The sequence below is a fragment of the Tenrec ecaudatus genome, chromosome 9 (assembly GCF_050624435.1).
Source record: "Tenrec ecaudatus isolate mTenEca1 chromosome 9, mTenEca1.hap1, whole genome shotgun sequence".
Lineage (NCBI taxonomy): Eukaryota > Metazoa > Chordata > Mammalia > Afrosoricida > Tenrecidae > Tenrec > Tenrec ecaudatus.
This window is the reverse complement of record NC_134538.1, coordinates 57,741,638-57,754,955: the sequence shown is the minus strand read 5'-3', so window position 1 is coordinate 57,754,955 and position 13,318 is coordinate 57,741,638. Positions and strand designations below refer to the sequence as shown.

At 42.9% G+C, this 13,318-nt stretch overlaps 1 pseudogene; it reads left to right on the top strand.

Moving 5' to 3' along the window:
• The first annotated feature begins 7,259 nt into the window (after nt 1–7,259).
• On the top strand, nt 7,260–7,836 carry LOC142456370 (peroxiredoxin-2 pseudogene; annotated as a pseudogene).
• The last annotated feature ends 5,482 nt before the right edge of the window (nt 7,837–13,318 follow it).

Here is a 13,318-nt window from a genome sequence, read left to right as displayed (position 1 = left end):
CTATGGACCAAGAAAACCAAAACACTGAGCAGTCCTGAGCCAAAAGTTATTATGGATGAGCCATTTGTTGCAACCACCGTGCCATTCCATCTTCTCGGAAGTCTTCCTCTTTTTTGGTGTCCATCTACTTTACCAAACATGATATCCTTTCTAGGCTCTGGTCTCTCCTGAAAACAAATCCAAAATTCATGAAGCAAAGTCATTCCATCATTTAGTCTAAGGATAATTCTGGTTGTCCTTCCAAGACAGCTTGGCTTGTTCTTCTGGCAATGCACGGTACTTTAAATATTCTTCATCAACACTATAATTCAAACGTATCGATTCTTCTTAGGTCTTCCTTGTTTATTGTCCATCTTGCATGTGCCTATGGGGTGATTGACAACATGATGGCTTTAGTTAGGAGGTATACCTTGTGTTAGTTCTTGTGTTAGTCCAGGTTGACTAGAGAAACAAATCCATATGTGTATAAGAAAAGGCTTTATGTAAAAGAGCAATTGTATACTGAGAAACATCCCAGCCCAGTCTAGATCAAGTCCATAGTCCAGTATTAGTCCATATGTCCAATACCAGTCCATAAATTCCTCTTTAGAGTCATGCAACAAATACAATGACACATAATGCAGGAAGATCACTGGCCAGTGGGTGGAAAGTCTTGTAGATCCAGTGGCAGTGGAAGGATCTCAGCTCTAGTGTGAGTCTCCACGTGGCTCCTCCAGCTCCAGGGCTATGGCTCTATCGGTGTGTCTCCATGTGGCTTGTCAGCAGGAATGTCTTGCAGGGGACAAAGCAGAGAGCCTGTCTGGCCTCCAGTGACTCCAAATGAGGTCATCAAGTTGCAACCTGATGGACCGGCTAGACTCCACCCCTTCTCAAGTTAACAGAGGGTTATGTAACTGCCACAGTTCTCAAAATGACATCTTTGCTGTTGAAACATTCGAGAGGTTTTGTACAGCAGAGCACGATTGCAAAGTAGAGATCTGAAATTCCTGGAAGCTCTGTAGGGATTTGCTCACCGTATACAGGACACACAGTTCCCCGTTAAGAAAGAGCTAAAATGTACTGAAAAGGAAGGGCTGTTTCCCTCATGCTGCATACAAGATAGAGCCAAGTCTACACAGCCTACGTGAAGTTTGCTATTAATAGTAAATCTTCACAAAACTCAAGTGGACCTATTCCCAAATCATTGAAGTAAGTTGCAACAAGTATATGGTATTGCTCGCTCACATAAAACCACCGTTTTTAGAGGGAGCAAGTGGTTTAAGGAAGTCCGTTATTTCTTCTCTCTCCCTCTGCCACTTGGGGACCATCAGAGAGTGTTTCTTTTAGTATGAAAACTTGGAGAGTTTATGTTGTCGGAGGTGTTAAAGTGCTGTTAAGGTGTTGGCTTTGGATCACTCCTCTTTTTGCATGTGCATGTTGATGGCCGCAAATTTCCCTCTGATAATTTTTTTTGCTGTATCCAAAGGCTTTGATATAATGTGTTATCATTATAATTTTTTTCCCAAGGAATTTGTTAGTTTCATCTGTAATTTGTAAAAATCTATTTATTTATTTAATAAATCACTTTATTGAGGGCTGTGCTAGTCTGGGCTGACTAGAGAAATTCCTAGACACACATATGTGTATAAGAAAGAACTCTATATAAACAGCAATTGTATATTAAGAAAATATCCCAGCCCAGTCCAGATCAAGTCGATAAGTCCAATATTAGCCCCTATGTCTGATACCAGCCTATAAATTCTCTTCAGACTCATGCAACACATGCGGTGACACTGAATACAGGAAGATCACAGGCCAATGCGTGCGAAATCTGGTGGATCCAATGGAGGTGGAAGCATCTTAATGCTGGCTTGAGTCTCCACGTGACTTCTCCAGCTCCAGGGCTCGGGCTGCCATCTGCATACCTCCATCTGGCTTGTCAACAGTAAGATGAAGCAGAGAGAGGGTGTGCCCCACCTGCAAGGAGGAGTACAGGAGTTCCCAGAATCCTCAGGAGAAGGTCGTGCCTACACAGAGACCCCATTGGTTATGACCTGATTGACAGGCTAGACACCACCCCTTCCCCCCAATTGACTGGAGATTATGTTACTGCCACAGGGGCTCTTACAGCTCTGACAACAATACATACATCAATTATATCAATTGCATTCTCACATATTTTGCCATCATCATTTTCAGACCATATTTTTCTACTTGAGGCCTTGGTATCAGCATCTCTTTTTTCCCTTCCTGCCCCCTCTCCCACCCTCATGGACCCTTGATAAATGATACAGTATTATTGTTTTCATATATTACATCATCTGCTGTCTCCCTTCTCCCACGTTTCTGTTGTTCATCCCCTTTGGGGTTGGGATGGGGGGGGTTATACATTGATCCTTGCAATTGGTTCCCCCTTATCCACCTTCTCCCCCCACCTTCCCCCTACCCTCTTAGTATCGGTACTCCCATCACTGTTCCCTGGGGTGATCACACAGGCTAGTGTGCTTCTTCTATGTGGGCTTTGTTGCTTCCCTGCTAGATGTTCTCTTGTTTAGCTTCAAGCATTTAGGACCCCAGATGCTTTATCTCTTAATATCTGGGCACTCACTATCGGCTTTCTTCACCACATTTGCTTATGCAATGTGGTCTTCAGCGATTGTGTCAGGCAGGTGAGCACTGCAAAATGTCAGGTTACTAGAAAAAAAGTATTATTGTGTTGAGGGAGGATTTGAATAGAGGCCCAATGTCCATCTGCTTCCTTAATACTTAGCATATAAATTTTTGTACATAAGCTTATATCCCCATCATTATATATTAATATATTTACATGTGTATGTGCCTATATTTGTACCTCTATAAATGTATTTTGCTTCCTAGTCCTTTCCTCTATTTCCTTTTACTTTCTTCCTGTCCCACTATCACATTCAACCTTCATTGGGCTCTCAGGAATTCCTCTTTGCTACATTGACCTTGGTCAAACTCCATCAGGCATTCTAGACCTTCCTCTCCACAGATTTTAGATCTCTTGTTGTTCCCTTGTCCCGGGATTTATTGCCTCACCCCCTCCATTTCCCCCAACTCCCCTTCTCCCCTGCCCTCCTCCCCTCCCCCCCCAAAAAAACCTGTCAATCCCATTATTTTCTCCTCAGGAGTACATATCTTGCCTATCTTATATAGCTAGACATGAAAAGAAGAAGCAAAAAAGGGGCCGATAAATAGTTTATAAGGGTCTGTCTGCTGACCTTTATGTATGTTTTCCAATCTAGTCTGATGAGGTCCCAAGCGCTGCCCTCCAAGTCTGAATTCTACTCTCAGGATTTCTCGGGAACTTTGTTGCTTTGCTCCCCTGGCTGCTCTGTTGGGTTCCCTTCATGTTTTGCCTCTGTGTGGGTGGCTCAGACTGGGCACAGCTCTCACATTGTGTCTCCAGTGCTGTCCGCTGCAGCACTGTGGGTCAGTGAGGGGATGTCATGTCTTGTGACAGGGCCGACCCTATGGTCCTGTCTGTGCCTTGGCTGCTTCGAGCAGGAGTGTTGTCCTCAGGACTTGGCGGACCAGGTTGCGGTCCACTCTCTCTTTCTCTTTCCCGCTTAGTTTGCTCCTATATGGTCTGGGCAGACCCACCACTCTCCCCGGGCTGTATCTTCAGTGTTGTCCTCTGTAGTGTAGTCTTCTGGGGAGGGGGTCAACATAGCTGGAATTGGGGCCTCCCCTACAGAACTCTGTTTGTTTACTGCTTCCTGCTGGCATGTTGCCCTCGAAGTTTGGTGTAGAGGATTGGGGACTGGACCTTCTCCCCCTTTCCTGTGGAGACATAACATACCCTCCCCATTGGTGGGTTAGGGCTCGAATCCCCCACTATCCATGTCCTCTCTCTCTCTCTCTCTCTCTCTCTCTCTCTCTCTCTCTCTCTCTCTCTCTCTCTCTCTTGTTTCCTTTTCCCCCTTAGGTTGGGTCTGACCCCTGCCTGAGTACGTGGGCCTCACCGGGAATTTATGCATTCTGTGGCTTTCCCCCTATGCCCTTAGACTTTTTAAGCTTACCTCAGTGGACTCATGTTGGACTTGTCCTTTTGTTCTTGGCTTACTTTGCTCAGCATTTCCCCCAATTCTTCCTGTGCAATGATGTGCTTCATGCATTCCTCACTGCTTTTTAGGGATGCATAGTACTCCATTATATGTATGTATCAGACTTCTTTAATCCGTTCATCTCTTGAGGGAAATTTAGGTTGTGTCCTACTCTTTGTGATTGTGAATTGTACCACAATGAAAATTGGAGAGTAGATGTTTGGCCGTAGTCTGTTTCTTACCTCTTCTGGATATATGACCAGTAGGGGCATTGCTGGGTCATATGGTAGCTACATTTTCACTTGTTTTAGGTATCGCCAAGTTGATTTCCAAATGGCTGCACATGCCTACAGGTCCACCAGCAGTGGATGAGAGTTCCTGTCTCACCACACTCCTTCCAACACTTGATGCTTTCAGATTTTTTGAATGGGGCTATCTTTGAGGATTTAAGGTGGTATCTCATAGTTGTTTTAATTTACATTTCCTTCATGTCTAATGATCTCAATGTTGATTGGACATTCGGATTTCTTCCTTTGTGAAACTTCTGTTCAGGTCCTTTGCCCACCTCCTCAATGGGCTATTTGCTTTTTTCTTATTGTAAGCTAGCAGAGTATTGTAGATTTTAGTAATAAGGCCTTTGTCTGATGTGTCATTGCTAAAGATGTTTCCCCAGTCTGTGGGCTCTCTTATTATTCTTGGTGAATTCTTTCAATGTACACGGTGTTTTATCTTCAGTATATCCCACTTGGCTTCCTCTGTGTTTGTGTTCTTTACTAATTCTGATAGCCTTTGTATTCCCTGCACCAAAGTTCGTAGGTTGATCCCAATTCCCTCATTAATGGCTCTAATAGTTTGGGGTTTTACCTCAAAGTCTGTGATCCACCTAGAATTTATTCTTGTGCATGGAATGAAGTAAGGGTCTTGTTTCTTTTTTCTGCAAGTAGATTTCCATTTTTTCCAGCACCACCTGTTGAAAAGAACGTTTGCTTCCCATTTTATACTTTTTGCACCCTTGCCAAAGATCAGTTGTCTGTTTGCTGATGATTATATTTCTGGGTTTTCAGTTCTTTTTCCATTGGTCTGAATATATGTTGTTATACCAGTACCACACTGTTTTGACCATTGTGGCTATATAATAGGTACTAAAGTCAAGTAAAGTAAGCCCTCTGACTTCGTCCTTCTTCTTAAGGAGTTCCCTGCTGATTCTAGGCTTCTTTCTGTCCATATGAAGTTGGTAGTCAGTTTTTCTAATTCTTTGAAGAAAGATGTTGGTTTTGTATCAGGATAGATAGCGTTAAACTTGTATGATGCCTTGAGCAGGACTGATGCTGTTACTATATTAAATCTTCCCCTCCAAAAGCATGGGATGCTCTTCCATTTGTGAAAGTTATTCTTGATTTCTTGTAATAGTGTAATAGTGTTCTGTAGTTTGCTTTGTACCAACCTTGGGATTTGTTGTTGTTGTTAGGTATCTCCCTAGATATTTCAATTTGTGCTTGGCGATTGTAAAATGTACTCCCTTTTTTATCCCTTCTTCCATGGTCTTGTCTGATGTATATAGCAGTCCTATAAACTTTTGGTTTTGACTGATGCATTTAACCACTTGGTGTTAAGTGTCATTATTAATATATGCAGGTTATTTTGTTGTGCTTGTTTGTGTGTGTGTGTGTTTATCATTGTCTCTGTACCTCTATTTCTGTGTTGTCTTGAGTTCTGCTTTCATCATTTTGTTTTCTCAGTGATGTTTTCCTGTCTGATGCACTCAGGTTTGTCTGCTGTTGTAGTGGATTCTATGTTCATAGTGACTTGATTATTATTTTTTATAATGCTGTTCTTGGTTTGGGGAATTCCTTTAGTTTTTCCTCATCTCAAAATACCTTTATTTCTTCTCATGTTTGAAGGATAATTTTGTCGGCATAAGATTCTTGGTTGCAATTTTTTTCTTTCAGAATTTAATATATGTCACTCCATTGTCTTCTGGCCTTCATAGTTTCTGCTGAAAAGTCTGAGTTTATGCTTATCCATTTTCCTTTATAGGTTACCATTATTTTTTCTTTATTTTCCCTGAGGATTCTCTCATTCTTTGAAATCCAATGTGCCAGGTTTTTCTTTTGGGGTCTAACCTGTTTGGAGTTCTCTTAGCTTCTTGAATATTTGGTTTCTACTCCTTTGTGATGTTGTGAAGTTTTCCTCTATGATTTCTCATATAGTTTTCTCTGCGAATTTTCACATTTCTTCTAGCTCCAGAATCCCGATGAGAGATAAGTTGTTTCTCTTGATAGTGTCCAATATCATTCTCATGCTTTCTTCTGATTTTTTATTTTCATTTCTGTTGCTATGCATGATGATGGTTTCCCTTGTCGATTGTAGTTAGAGTTTTACTGTCTCAGGCTGGCTCTTTCCAATCTTCTCTTCTTTCCTTCTGTTCCCCAAGCCCTTTATTGGCTCACACAATTCTGTCGCATTATGGTCTCTGGGGAGTCTTTACGTTTCAAGATTTTAGGTTTTCTTTTTCTTCCGTTTTTCTCTGGAGTGCAATCCACATCTCTTGATAAACCTTGAGCATCGTTCTTCTGAATTTTGTATCTGTTCGTTTCAGGTGATTTTCTTTAGAGGACTTTATTGGATTTAGTTGATTTTCAGTTACTCGCATTTGTTTTTCTTGATTTTGTTGGTTTACTGTGGTTGACTGGTCTTCCCTCAGCATTGCCGTACAGCTATTAGCAGTGGGTGAGCTGCTGAGATGTGTAGAGGTAGTTGGCTCTGTTTAGTGACGTGGTAGAAGTCTAATAGGAGCTGAGATATACATATTGGTGAAATGTAGAAAAGGGGGAGAAATATAGGCAAGAAGGGAAAGGTAGAGTGGAAGAAGAATGGGGAGAAATAAAAGAAATGACAATTATGATAACCAACTGTCTGGATAATGACAATTATGATAACCAACTGTCTGGATAATGACAATTATGATAACCAACTGTCTGGATAATGACAATTATGATAACCAACTGTCTGGATAATGACAATTATGATAACCAACTGTCTGGATAATGACAATTATGATAACCAACTGTCTGGATAATGACAATTATGATAACCAACTGTCTGGATAGGCTGAAAAATTTGTATAGAAAATGGAGAAATATGACACAGAGAACGTGAGTCCGCGCTTCTGCCTGTCCATACGTCTGACCGTAACCCACGCAGCTTTTAGTGATGGCCTTGGGCAATGCACACATCAGAAAGCCTGCCCCAACTTCCAGACCACGACCATGGTGGACGGCGCTTCAAGGAGATGAAGCTTCCCGACTACAGTGGGAAGTACGTGGAGCTCTTTTTCCACCCTCTGGACTTCACCTTCGTGTGCCCCACGGAGACCATTGCTTTCAGTGAGCACATTGGTGGCTTCCGAAAGCTGGGCTGCAAGGTGCTGGAAGTCTCCGTGGACTCTCAGTTCACCCACCTGGCTTGGATCACCACTCCCTGGAAGGAGGCAGGCTTGGGTCCCCTGGTGGCTGATGTGACCAGAAGCTCGTCCCATGACTATGGTGTGCTGAAGGAAGATGAAGGCATCACCTACAGGGGCCTCTTTATCAACATGGCAAGAGTGTCCACGGTCAGATCACGGCCAGTGACTTGCCTGTGGGGCGCTCCGTGGACGAGGCTCTGAGGCTGGTCCAGTACATGGATGAGCACGGGGAAGGAAGTGTGTCCTGCTGGCTGGAAGCCAGGCAGTGACACAATCAAGTCCAATGTGGATGACAGCAAGGAATATTTCTCCAAGCACAACTAGACCTGCTGACAGACAAATTTGGGTCTTCTCTTCCCATCTGTGCTGACCCTGGAAAGGCCAGCCTGTCCCCATGAAACTCCCTCATCTGGGACCTTGGAGGACTGGGCTAAGGTCTTCTCATGCCCCTGGTAGCTAATGAATGGTGACCCCTCCCACCCCCCACCCCCTTTCCAGATGTCCATCCACCAGGGTATGGACCTACAGTGACCAAAAAAGTATTAGGAACAGGTGGGGAAAAAAGGAGAAATGTATTTTAAGAGGGGCAATGGAATTACAAGTTCCACTGAAATATATTTTGTGAAGAAAAAGAAAGAGAGCAAAAGAGATCATTGGTGTTTGCAGGGAGATAAGGGACACAAAAACAAAGGCTCTGCTTGTGGCTGCTAATGATGATGCTCTGTGGTGGCAAGGGGAATACATTGTGTCGGTGAATTCAAAGAGGGGAGCGAGAACAAAAGAAAAAGCCACTATGGGGGGAATGTGTCAGGATCTAAAGGACTGTCCGATTTTGCTTGAGATGAATGAGTTTTCTCAGGAGTGGGGCTGTACTGGCAGAGGGCACTTAAAGAGGAAGCAAGAGAGAACCCCAAAAATATGATGAGTATTGTAATAAAACAAAAGTACCAAACTGAATATAAGACAATAAAGTAGATGCTAAAACAAACAGCCTCTCTGTGGGAAACCTAGTCTTTGATCATATTATTTTGTGATCACAGGTGCTGTGTAGGGCAGGTGGGAAGAGTGGGGTGGGGAGGCCACCAGAGATCAAAGCCAGAAAAAAGGAGGAAGTGAGAGGGGGAAAAAATCAGAAAAAAAAAGAAAATAAAGCGAAAGATCTAGCTCGTGGTCTGATTATGTCTGAACCAAGCTGCCCACGCAAAGATGTCTCCCAGAGGTCAGGGAGATGAGAAGTTTGGCTAGTCAGGATGCCTCAGGGGCTAGGGGAAATGACTATGCCCTTTTGCTTGTTATCTGACAGCCAGCTTGTCCTGTACTGCTGTTTGGTTTCTTGACTTCTGTTTTCATTAGCACCGACTGTGGAGCCAAGAAAAATGAAATACTTGACAACTTGATTCTTTTTCTGTTTACCATGGTGTTATCTATTGGTCTAGATGCACATTTTTGTTTTCTACATTGAGAATCGCGAAAGATTCTATGTTCCAAATATTGTACTATACAGGAAGCATCAAAATATTGAATGATGCTGGACGCATCGAGAGAGTATGGAAAGGATATACAAAGTCACCGTACCAAAAAGAACTAGTCACAGTCCGCCTTTTCAAGAGGTGGCAGATGAGCAAGAACTATGTGCTAAATGAAGAAGTTCATTCTCAAAAGAAAACATTAGCCCCAAACAAGGTTTAGAACACCAACTGAAATGTGTCAGCAATTTGATGACGCACTGGAAGCACTCACTCATCTATGCCCCCCAAATTTAGAAGACAGCTACTTGGACAACTGAGAAGAAGAGATCCATATTTATACCCATTCCAAAGAAAGATGACCTTATAGCATGTTCAAACTATAAACCAATATCGTTGCTATCCTATGCAAGTAAAATTCTGTTGTAGATCATCCAACAAAGACTGCAACAATACACTGACAGGGAACGGCCAGGAGCTCAGACTGGATTCAGAAGAGGATGATGAATGAGGCATGTCTTTGCTGATGTCAGATAGATCTTGGGTCAAAGCAGAGAAGACCAGAAAGATGTTTACTTGTGTTTCATTGTCTATGCCCAGGTATTCCACTGTGTGGTCCACAATGAATTGTGGATATCCTTGAGAAGAATGGGAATTTCAGAACATTGCATTGTGCTCATGAGGAACTTGTACATGACTTAAGAGGCAGTTCACATAGAACAAGGAAACACTGAATGGTTTAAAATCATAAAAGGTGTACATCAGGGTTGTATTCTCTCATCATATTTGGTCATGTTATATTTGAGCTAAGAATCAGAGAAGTTAGCTTATTTGATGAAGAATGTGGCATCAGGATTGGAGGAAGGCTTATTAACTACCCATGATATACAAATGACATGACCTTGTTTGCTGAACGTGAGATGGACTTGAAACACTTGTTAAGGAAGGTCTAGGATTGTACGCTTCAGTACAGATTAAAACTCAATGTAAATAATATAAAATTTATCACAAAAAAACGAATAGGTAACTTCATGATAAATGGAAAAAAGGTTGAAGTTGTCAAGGATTTTGTCTTGTTTGGATCCATAATCAATACTCATGGAAGCAGTAGTCAAGTGATCAAAAGATGTGTTGCATTAAGTAAATCTGCTGCACAAGACCTCTTTAGAGTATTGAAAAGCAGGGATGTTACTTTGAGGGCTAGTGGCCCCTAATCCAAGCCGTGGAAGCCTTGGTGGTATAGTGGTTATGCCTTGGCCTATAATCTGCAGGAGGTAGTTCAAAAGCACCAGCAGGAGAAAGACAGGGTTTTATACTCCTGTAAACAGGTACAGTCTCAGAAACCCACAGGGGGTCGATATGAGTCAGCATTAATTGGATGGCAGTGAGTTTGTTGGGTTTTTTGGGTTTAACTCAAGCCATGGTATTGTCCATTGCCTCATACATATGCGAAAGTTGGACACTGACTAAGGAAGACCAAAGAAATATTGATGCGTCTGAATTATGGTGCTGGAGAAGAATGTTGACAGTGCCACGGACTGTGAAAAGGACAAAGTGACTTGTACTGGAAGAAGGAAGGCCAGTGCATTCCTTGGAGCCAAGGCTGGCAAGACTTTGTCCTGCAGACTTTGGGCATATTCGCAGGAGACAGCAGTCCCTGGAGAGGACCTTATGCTGGGTTAAGTGGAACAGCAGTCAGGGAGCGGAAGGCCCTGAGTGAGATGAACTGACACAAGGGCTTCAACACTGGGCTCAGGCACAGGAACGAGTGGAAAGACAGGATTGTTCGGTGTTTCTCTCTGTTGTATTTAGGGGCTCTATGGGTTGGAGCCGACTTGATGGCATCTAACAACACTGAGTTGCGATCCATGCTCCCTGAGATAAATATCTCTGGTGCCAGTCATTTTATCTTGGCTTATTTGTCTCCTTTCATGAATTGTCCTGAGCACAGGTACACACCCACTCTGCTCTTTGTCCCTACCTGGAGTCACTTCCAAGCTAAGTGCAGATATTCCCTCTGCAAGTTCACCTAAAAAGACTCCAAACAAAACCCAAATAGTTTGTCCTAGATGATTCTAACAGACATTATGAAGACCACAGCCCTGCTTTAGCTTCTAATAAAACTCTACTTACTGTGCTTTTTAGAAATCCGTCAATATCGAGTTCCACCTATCGTTTTATGCATCTGCACCCATAATGTCTATGAATTTGGGAAGAGAAGGGGACACCTGAGGTCTTGATGTTTGTCTCGGCTAGAAAGCTTAGCTGACTCTTCCAAGAGCAGACTGGGAAAGGCCAGAATCTGGGCTTGGGCTGCTTCCCGGGGCAGGACGGAATCTCCGAAGCTCACCTCACAGGCCAAAATGCTGCAATCCATGAGATTACCTGGTGGGGATGAAATTTTAAAGTGGTGCTATTTAAGAAAACTGGGAGTGAATGGTGTAGGTATAGAGAATTTCAGAAAAAGACCCCTGTTTGCAGAGTTTCTGAAGAAACAAATAGACACCCCAGTTGAGCTTTTCCATGCTTCTCAAACAGGAACTACTGTGTTTGTCAGATTTCCCGACCTTGCTCACCACCAGAAATTAAAATTTAACTAGCTTACTAAGCTGAAATTGCAAGGACGGGAAAACGTGGACTTAGAGTTCCAAGAAAAGTTTCTCTCCTGAGCCCTAAATTCGCCTGCATTTTTTTTCTTGTTTGTCTCACTTTCCAAAGCCGGAAAATCCCACAAAGGAACATAGACCTGTAAAGAATTAGAATTCCCAACAAGTAAGTGCCTGGCTTTGTACTTAATCAAATTATTATTGCTGGAAATGATATCATTTGTACTTTGAATCTCAAGGCCCTATTACTGTAGTTTTACTTAAACGTTAACTCATTTTAGGAATGGAGATTATTATAGGCAACATGCTTTCTCTTATGCTGAAGACTGGAAATGCTTTTGGGTTTGTGGAGTCCGGACACTTGGTACCTTCACACACTCACTCACAATCAACCATGAAGCTCACGTTCAAGAAGATGCTGGGGATGATTTCATGATAGGGCTCTGTAGCAAAGGTAGGACAGAAGTGGATTCAACTTCCTGAAATACTTATTCTATGTGGTTTGGGGGCTTCATTTCTTCCCCTATAAAAGAGGATTTTAGTAGTACTTAGCAAGGACCCCGGCGGTGTTACATGCTGGTCTGCTAACTACAAGGTCAGCACCTAAGAACCACCAGCTGTTCATGGGGAAAAGATGAGACGCTCTACTCCTGTAAAGATTTACAGTCTCTCAAACCCACAGGGGCAGTTCTATGTAAGGTCACTATGTAAGGTCACTATGACCAATGTAAGGTCACTATGACCCAATGCCAGGGAATTGAGGAAGGAGCTCTGGCAGTGAAATGGTTAAGTACTCTGCCGCTAACTGAAAGGTCAGCAGTTTGAACCCACCCAATGACTCTTTGAGAGGAGCAATCTGCTCCCGTGAAGATGATAGCCTCGAAGGCTCTATGGGGGCAGCTCTACTCTGTCACGAAGGTTTACTGTTAGTCAAATCTATGAGGGCACGTGACAATAACAACTTTGCCAGGTCATTGTGAGTGTTCATTTAGAAACACACGGGCAATACTCAGCACCTGGAAGATGATCAATATATATTACTTTCTCCGTTTAACCCTGATGTCACTGTGACCAGAGAACCTTCCCACATGACGCCTCTAGATGCACTAACTCAGAGAGATTTGCTTGCTGCTTGCCTAGTGGGGGGGGAAATGTGTGTTCTATGAAAGCTTTGCTTTGCCCAATGCAATTCTGGTTTTTCGGGGCACCCTCTTATGTATGGAAAGTTTAAATATTTCCCTATCAACTGGTAACACTGATTCCAATCCTCACCATAAGATATAATTCTTGAGGAGAAACCCTGATCTCTTTGTCGAGCTTGAATTGAAATAATCACTTCTGAATGTTACCGCATGTTGGCTTTCCTAGAAAGGACTCAGAGCCTTTACCTCTAGTCTTATTCCCATTTCACAAATGGGAAAACTGAGACCCAAAAGGTGAGGAACATGCCACGAGGCCTCCCAGATTAAAACCAGTTGCTATCAAGTGGATCCCGTAGGCGACCTCAAGTGTGTCAAATGAGATGCATGTTTCATAGAGTTTTCAATGGCCCACTTGATGGCCAGTGCTTCCTCCCTAGGAGCCTGCAGCCTTTTGGCTACCAGCTTGGACATAGGAACCACCCCGAGACGCCACCTCACAGCTTGTAGAGATGCGATTAGAACTAAAATTTCTCTTACTTTACAATCCATCCCCCCTTGCTGGCTCATGCAGGCAAAGTGATACATTTTAAGT